General features: G+C 39.9%; 1 pseudogene; it reads right to left on the reverse strand.

Annotated features, from left to right (window-relative positions):
* Positions 1 to 2,651: 2,651 nt before the first annotated feature.
* LOC138041349 (uncharacterized) lies at positions 2,652 to 5,499 on the reverse strand (annotated as a pseudogene).
* Positions 5,500 to 9,412: the final 3,913 nt, after the last annotated feature.

Consider the following 9,412-nt stretch of genomic DNA (forward strand, 5'->3'; position numbering starts at 1 on the left):
AGTGCACGCTTTAACTTAGGTAAAGAAGTTGTGAAGGAACTTGAAAATAGGGAGCTTAAGATCTAAGACGACGACGTCGACGAAAACGCCTCAAAACAATGATATCATTGGTTAAAAGAGCATAAATAATCGTGCTGCACGTGCAGCACGGATTTTAGCTCATATTTTTGCGGTTCTCTGCATGACGACGACGTGAAATCACTAAATTTTAGGTTTTTACGACAACGTGAGCATGCAACAGAGAATCTTTCATTCTCTATTTTTAGTCTGAAACCGCTTGTACCAATTTATTTTTAGGATACTTCGCCCAAATTGTGCGACGTGAACAAGATGGAATAATCACGAAAGACTTTTACTAGAGCAAAGTTCTATTTTGAGGTGACGTTTTCGTCGACGTCGCCGTCGTAGATCTTAAGGTCCTTAATGATCAGCATGTCAGCCTACAAGCCAATGTTTTTCAATACCCTTCTTTCTGGGTTTAGTACTTTGCTAGTAACCACATGTCTTCTTAGGGGGCTATTTACCTAAGACTCCTACCATGGCAATACAACGATATACAATACCAAAACAATATCGTGTACTATAGAGGAGTTGCACCTCAGCCATATTGCATGGGAGGAATATAGATTCTTTTCCCTATGGGAACAAATGTTCTTTCTTATGCAAAACATTTTCATTGTTTCTGCCATGTAAAACCTCTGTTGGAGCTACATATTATGCAAAGACAACTTGAATCCCCTTGAAGACAGTTGACAATATGGAATAAAGTACTGTGCTACTGCACTACCACACATACCCAATGCGTGCCTAGTTTTTTGTAAAGATGACAGGATTTTTTTTTCTTTCTGACAAATGATTATTAGGCTGGCACACTGGGAATTTTTGGCCAGAATTTATCCTATCGCCAGATTGAGGCTGCCCTCTGGGCTGCTCGGCTGGATGATATCAGATCGAGGTTGACGAAAGATGGCCGCTAGAGATAATAAGAGGTCTTTCTAAAGAGATAGGAAGTTTCTACGAAAAAACCGAGTCCAAATATTGGAAGTCCTTGCCATCTGAAGCGGTTCCTGAGAAGCTTGCGATCCAGGATTTGTTTAAAGAGTTGAACCGATTGAAAGAAGATTCCTTGAAGTCTTACTCACGGATATCTGCTCGAGATAAACTAACAGTGTCTTCCTGTAATTTGCACGACATGGCCTGCCGCGAGCTTGACAACTGGAAAAGGTCGATAATTAGAACAGAGTTTTTCGTCGCCAAACATTCCAATCCATGGGTTGTAGAATTCAGCTACAGACTTCATAAGGAGATATTCGATCATTTAGTGGAAATCCTTACTTGTACATCCATGTATGGAGTAAACATCCAGAACCAACTTAAAAAAAATGGCGAAGCAAAAGAAAAGGTCATTGAAGTGTCTCACAAAAGAAAGCTGGAGCGGTGGTTTTCAGATGGACAAATAACTGGAGAGATGGGGTTTAGAAGAAGCATTAAAGGCAAGGGACACACTGATCTACTTGTAAATGCAAATAGGCCTTTCCAGCTTAAATACATTTACTCCACAGAAATGGTTCAAATTAAGTGTTATTATGGTGTCTGGAACGAAGAAGGAGTTCCTCAGTTTATTTGAAACCAATGAATCTACTGTGCACGTTTTAGTTCCTGTTGTGTTTAACAATTAGATTCCATGTTACCGTGTGTCTGCTCAGTAATAGATCACAGATGATGTCAAAATGTGGTTAGAACAAAAGGCGATAGTTGAGTGCGTCACTGATGTTCTCACCACGTTTTGACGTCTTCTGTAATCTATTACTGAACAGAGGCACGGCAACATGGAATCTATCTGTTTTATATAATAATTTTTTTATGCTGACGTCAGCTATGCGTCTGCCCTCTCATAGGCCATAAGTGAGAGCCAATCAAAATGCAAGAATAACTTGGACTATTATATAAAGAATATTGTATTGGTTGACATTGGAATATTCCAGTTGTTTTTGTTGTTTTTACATCAGAATTAAGTTGCAAGATGATTATGATTACCAGGGCATGGACTGTACAAAATTTTAACTATATATATATATATGTATTTTTTTTTTGGAAATATCCATACTTACCCCAAAGAAGGTGATTAGAAATTATGACAAGAGGAGAGAAATCCAGAGACAAAGGCAGGGTTCATACTATGACCTTCCATGACAGTGATATTGATCTTTATGGTTGAACACATAAAGATTAGATACTTTCCATCTTCAGTTTTCAACATTTATCCCATGAATATCACACAAGTTGTGAAATTGTTATTATTTGATTATAGTAGGCCACTTTGTGTCCTCTAAGCTTCACTGCCAAGCTGAATATAATACAATGTATATCAAAAGCAATCTACTTCAATGGCCAATTTGTGGATTTGTTATCAAGTTTTCTTTTAGGGGTTTGTATAACACAAAATATTAGCATTTAAGATCCAGATAAAGTGTAATTTTTATGAAACCAATAAGAACATTATAACCTTAAACAGCATATAACATTAAAGCTCTTATTATCAATGAACTTTCCTCAGAAAAACCTCTTATTATCTCAATATTTAATTCTCTAGCTAACACCTTTGAACGCCCCCAATCTGATATCATCCAGCCAAGCCTTACAGAAGATATTCATTTTTGAGCTTCAGCAAGAATTTTTTTCATCTTTAATGTTATTTTCCCCGCTGAACCACAAGCAACAATTTCTTTTGAAATTTCACATGAGCAGTACATGCATGCACCTTCAGTGCTTGAAGGCATACCACATGAACATTATCCTGCAGTGTTGCACCGCTTTGGAATATACGTGTCTTTACATTTCTTGTAGGTATCATGAAATGGATTCTGTTGCCTTATCCAAATGTTGGACATATGCTCATGCCTAAACACTTTGACCCATCTGTGTTTTACAAGGGAAAAACTGGCAAACGAAGCAAGTTGCTGGTGTTTAGTCTCTCTTCCCTGCATTGAGTTAATTCCTAAACCCACACCAAGATCTTCATAAAGCTGTTTGGTATGAAAGGGTACACAGTAGCCCATTCCCCAAACACTGAGATTTGCAGAATGAAATAATGATGTCAAATTAAAATACTGTCTGCAATCTTGCTCTAAACTGGGTAGATCACTGGAGCTAATATTGGAGACTCTGCTGGCAAGGGACAAGCAGTTCCTTAGGTGAAGACCCATTCTCCCAAGAGACAATACAAAGAAGTTTTTGGCCTGCTCAATATTTCCCTCCTCAATTTGAGCTTCAACAAGCCATCACAAAATTTCTTCGTTTCCTCCCCAGTGAACCGAAATTCAAAGGGAGATGACTTTCGATTCTCTTTGAACCACCGCAAAATCTTATTATACATCTTCTTGCACTTTAATTTAAACCGGAGGGCCTTCAAATGCTTACGCAAAGAGTTATCTTCTGCCAAGTGAAAAACAGACTTTGCACTGGTGGGAATCTTTGCTTTAGCCAAAACATGGGTGAAAAGCAACTTATGCCAATGCCCCCGGCAATTATTTCCCACATGAAGATTATCACATTTTGCATTCTGAATAACTGGACCAAGAATTGGCTCAAATTCTTTTCTAGATTTAAGGCTTGCTATGTAGTTGCATACTTTCGTACGTATTGTCTGCTCTTGAGCAGCATTAATTGCCCTTCCCTGTTTTTCTTTAAATTGTGTCACCTTTTTCGCAACTTCTTCCCTGAATTTATATTCCCATGGCTTCCACTTACTTTGTGGATTGTTACTTAAGCTTTGCCCTCTTTCCTGTAATTCAGTAAGTTGCACATTTGCAAAAGAACATGGGTATTTAGCAGCATTGCTCAGTTCTCCAGAAAATTTTGCAAGCCACTTCATATCTGATGGAACAAGTTTAAATTCAAACTTAACCTGCTGATCTCTTACTGTAAACGTTTGACTTGCAATAGCAGTCATCTCTGATCTAAGTTGTTTGCCATATTCTACCATTGCAGGGTGATCTTCTTTACAGTTGGCGCCACAAATCAAAAAATTGTCATCTGGCGAGGCAATTCTTTCTAAAACATTCAAAAATGAAATAAGCCATGTGCAAGCCTCATTAGCCTTACCAAAAGGGGCACCATCTGCGCCAACTGCTACTAGAAAATGACCCTTTTCTTTACCAAACCATGTGAGAAAGTTAGGTATATGGCTATCTATGTGAAGGTAGAGGTCTGCCATTTGGAGTAAACGCTCTTTAAGGTCAATATAATAACCAGGGACCACTGGCAGTAAGTTTCTATTAACTTCTTCATTTTCCTTTTCTACTTGACCTTCAGCAGGGGCCTGCGGTATGCTATTAAGTTCTCCAATATTTTGTACCTCTATAAATTTCATCAACTCTTTGTAAGGTACAAGTGCAGGTAATCTACAACCCTCTTCAAACTCTGTGCACTTTCGCTTCTTTGCTGGGATGTCATAATCAAATATTTCTGAAGATCTAATATTACAATACTTTCTCTTGCTAAGAATTCCACCCTTGTATAGCACACTTACAGACCTGAGAAAATTCTTTGAGGACTTGTCAAATTTAGCTACAGATTTAGCCACAAGCTGTGGTACAACTGCTTTACAAACAGTTTTTGACTTTTTAAGTATGCCAGTAACTACCTTAGTTTTACGATTTGTTACTAAGGTGCTCCAAAGTCCATTGGCAGTTGCACATTGAACTTCAGGCTCTGTACTTGGTGTAGAGTGAAGTTTCTTGGCAGAAGCATATGTAAGCTTTCTTCTCTTAGCTGAAATGTTGTGTGACAAACCAACACACTTGTCACTGTTGTTTTCATTTAGAGTGGTTGGCATTACAACATGTTGTCCTCTTGGCAGACGCACTATTTCATTATCTAATAACCCTCGCTGTAGAGAGAAAAAAGGAAGAGTGACTTTAGAATTTGAAACACTGAAATAACGATCTGATAAAATTATTTGAAACATCGAAATACTGAATTGCTGTAATTACGGCTCTGCATAAATATTTTGCACAAGTGCATGTCTCCTACAACATCTTATTTATTACTGATTTAAGATATCATATCAGCCTCTAGCAAAGTAATGCAAAAAAATCACAACGTTTCGACCACTCCGAGTTAATTGTCAAGTGCTTATGATTTTTATTCTTTGTTTTTATTGCAAAATCGATCTCTAAGAAATTACTCATTATTATTTGGTAAAGAAGATATTTATCAGCATGCAATATTATATTTGTAAAACAAATAATACACTTGTGATCTTAAATTTTGCATTTCAAATCGAAAATACTACTTCGATAAAAAAATCTGAGTATTAATAGGTAATCAAAAAACCCAAAATCATTTTTTTACAGCATTAATTACCTAACTTACTTTTCTCTTTAGTTCTGTAATTTTTCCTTCCAATTCTTGAATAGACTTATTCGCTTCAACTAAAACCTGTCGTTTCTCCTTTCTCTGCCGTGCCCACTCTCCAATGGGATAACGTGATGACATCTCGCCGGTGTAACTTTAGCAAAACAAGATCAATGTCAACCAAATTTTGCATGTCAATAGTCAATACAACTGGCTAAAATCCTATCGTTTTCATTTAGCGTAAATCGACACTAAAAGAGGTAAAATAGACCACAAACACAGCCAAATAATCTCCAGAAAGTAATACTAGTCATCTTCTACCTTCACCTAAAGGAAAATAATCGAAAATGTCCCTAAAATAGTCGAATTTGGTATCAAAGTAAAGCTTACCTTGTAGTTTTGCAAATGGCGGAGAACACAAATCTCGTGGCTGTCAAATTTAGGCACTTCTACTACTTGATGTGCTCGTACTACTTAAGGTGCTTGTATTACTTGAGGTGCTTATATTAATTGAGGTGCTTGTGCTACTTAAGGTGCTTGTACTACTACCGAAACCAACTGTGTCAGGGTCGTAACGAGGTATATGGGATCAGGGATCAACAGCCTTTTTAGGGGTGGGATCTGGGATCACAACCCGTGATATCGGGATCAGATATCAGACTTAACAAATTTTTGCGGGATCAGGGATCAAAATTCTCAATGCTTTTTTGATCAGGGATCAAAATTTCGGGCAAAAATACGGGATCAGTTATGAAAAAATATACCTCGTTATGACCCTGCTGTGTGGTGGCAATTGATGATTTCATTCTGGAAAAAAACTCATCCTACTTTTCATGTAATATACGGCCAAGGGATTACCCATGACACGTGGGGTACTCCATTTGGCTATAAAAATGTAAAAAGAAACATTCACTCGATTTTCATAACGCTTTACACCTGTTCGTACCGTTAGCCCCTACTGGGAAAATTCCGAGACCAATTTAGTCTTGGAAGCAAGAGCATAGCTTTACATAACTTTCTATGGGGGCAGTGAAGCTCTTCTTTCGCATTAGGCTGCCCAAAGGCTCAATGTCCAAATGATTGCAGATTGATTGGAGTTCCGCAATCTTCAATGAACCCAGCTTCATTCCATGCACAAGTTGGCAGACGTTTCTATTACCGACAACAATTGGATGCTCGGGTGAAGCCACTTGTTGCATCACTTGGTTTCGCAGAGTGATCATGGCAACCTCTGACTCCTCGGGGGCTATGTCGTCTTCGTCTACTTGCTTCTGTGCTGCCGCGAGATCTGCTGGCTGATCTGTTGCGGTGTCCTCCATTCATCTGGCTTGAACAAAAGTCTGCCATCACTGTCTTTCTCCAGTTTCATTTGTCTGCTGACTTCAACAGGATCGGCCTTGTGCCCGCTGTGGCTGCCATGCTGGAATATATCCTCTAGGTATGCCTTCCCTTTCTCAGTCATTCTTGTTGGCTTTTTCACGCTTTTCAGGGCCCATCCTTGTGTTTTAATAGCTTCACTTCTACCAGAAGGTACTTGTCCTTCCTGGTTGACGGCACTTGCTACAGCTTGTTGGTGCCTACCAGTGACTGTAACACCCGTAACTCGGCTTGCCCATTTCTTGCAAATAGTATCATACAATGACTCGGATTCAAGTTCGTTTTTGTCTTTCCCTGTGTCCATATGGGCGTCTGCCTCGTGTTGCGACTTGAAAGTAAGCACACAGCCACTTTCTTGACAGGAATATATGTCAGTGCTCGTTTTTGACTTTTCTCCCACAGTTCCTTTCTCTTTAGTCAGTTCTCCAAAAGGCACAATCACCCTTAGATTAGTTTCCGGTTGAGGTGATATCTGAAGTTCACAATATTTCAGCAGATGACCTTGCCCTATGCTGTACGCTCGCCATGCTCGAATTCCGCTGTCTTTGCTAAACTCAAAATTGTTTAGCAAACTGATTCCTGGTATTTTGTTGCTCCTACCCAAATCCAGGGAGGTGTCTACTTGCACAACGGCCGCTCGGCATCCTTTCAGATCTCCGTAGGACTCGATGGCCTGCTTCATGTCTTCGGCTGTTAGGACATCATGCTTCTCGTTCACCCACCTTTTGATGTGGGCCTTTAAAGGGGCTGTCTTGCGATCGCATATATCTTTCCCAGCTTGGGGGTCAGAGAAGTCATAGCGCATAACTTTTATACCAACCAGATCGCGCACTGATCTCTGGCAAGCTAAGAAGAAGTGCTCCGTTCTTGTAACAGTCAGCATTATCTGACCGAAGGAATGCATGGTTTAGCATGGGATATTCCTTCTTTAGTGTGCTGAGAAGGTGCTCGATAATGGATGCTACGGCGAAGCTGTTCTGGGTGCATGTGTTGAACAAGTGCACAAAACATTCAACCTGGAATCCCTCGACAGTGGACCTGGTTATAACAGCACTTATGTGCCAACTTCTGCCTCGCTTACCAAAAAACTCGCTCATCTGCTCGCGGTAACGATGTGGTAAAAACTTCATGGCCCAGTTCATCACTATCAAACAACTTTCTTGGTCAAGGTCATCCAGAACATCTTGCTTTGCCTCTTCTTGGTTTACTGAACGAAGGAGGTGTGCCTTCCAGGCGTTGATGTCTTGTGTACTCTTGTTGTAATCAAACATCAATCTTGTTTTCATTTCTTCGCTCAATTCAGAATCCTCTAATTCTTGGAGTATCTCCTTCATCACTTTCTCCAAAGCGTCACATCTCTCGCAATTGATATTATGATTGTGGTGGCACACGCCTCTATAATCAGCAGAATTAGCAGAGGGATCACTGAGGGCGTGCACGGTGCAGTGGTCTTGGCAGTCTTCTACTCGACTGACATGCATCTTATAATCAGTTTTCAAATACCGTTTTGCTTCCCTGAGAGCCTTGCTCATCGCCTCAACCCATTCTCCTTTGGTCCCATTTTCTTTAAGGGTTTGAAGAATATCCATGATATTCTGGAAAGCCTGTGCACCTGCTGCCGTAACGTTGTCGAAACCTTGAAGCGACTTTTGCATAGAAGCAGAACAAACATCGAGTATTCTGAAAAGTGACCTGTCACTAGCAGGCTCGAATGCTTCTTGTTTGCAGTAAGAAGTGTATTGTTCGATGACTCGAGAGGGAATAAGTGTCCTTATAACTGCCGGAATAATGATTTGTTCGCCAGAGTCGAGTTTTGAGTTCCTGGTCCTGAATGCCACATCCTGAAGAAGGTCTGGGTGTGAAATAAAATCAAGGAAGTGATCAACTTTTGTTGCATCAATTCTTATGCGGAAGACTTTCTGTTCCTTGATAACTCTAGTCTCCACTACTTAGCAATAATTTTCAAGGTTATTTTCAAATAGTTTACCCTAAATTGTGATATTCATCGGTGAAAAGAAGCATTTTACTCGCTACAGACATTCACTTAAAAAAGTTACACCGGTTTATAAATTTGAACGTGAAACAAAGCTAATTTTCAGTAGGCGAAGACCAGATACCGCGCTGTAGTTTTGCATTGCACAAATATTATACAGCGCAATATTACTTTTGTTATTAGCACTTGCATAAGCGCATATATACCAGTGTGCAGCTGTTTCAAATAAAATTCAGTGTTTTGGACCACTGAATGTTGTTACTCGTTGCATGTTCACAAAGAGGGTTCGTGTTGAAATTTGCACTGACGACGAGGCTGTTCAGGTCTGCTCTGCACAGAAAGTTTCCTTGGGTACCTGTGGTGGAAGTTAGAGCGATATGTAAAGTTGCGAACAAAGCCAAGGCCAAGCTTAACGTTTGATCAAGTTTCCCGTAAACGTGATCTAGTTTATAGCTATAAAATCTGGCATTTCCCGCCCAGATAACTAACCTGAACCGATGGGAACAACAGCACCATACATGTCATAAATCTCCCGTGACAATTCGGCATTTGCTCGTCGGGTCTGTATATTACTTTTTCGCTTGCCATGACCTTTGTGACTAGGGTGGCAACACACACTTCGTTTTCGTCCCACCCAATCTGTTGTGAGATTTTTGCGATGTCTGGGGCACACTGTCAAGCCTC

Source organism: Montipora capricornis, chromosome 3 (assembly GCF_036669925.1).
Source record: "Montipora capricornis isolate CH-2021 chromosome 3, ASM3666992v2, whole genome shotgun sequence".
In the NCBI taxonomy this organism is placed as follows: Eukaryota; Metazoa; Cnidaria; class Anthozoa; order Scleractinia; family Acroporidae; genus Montipora; species Montipora capricornis.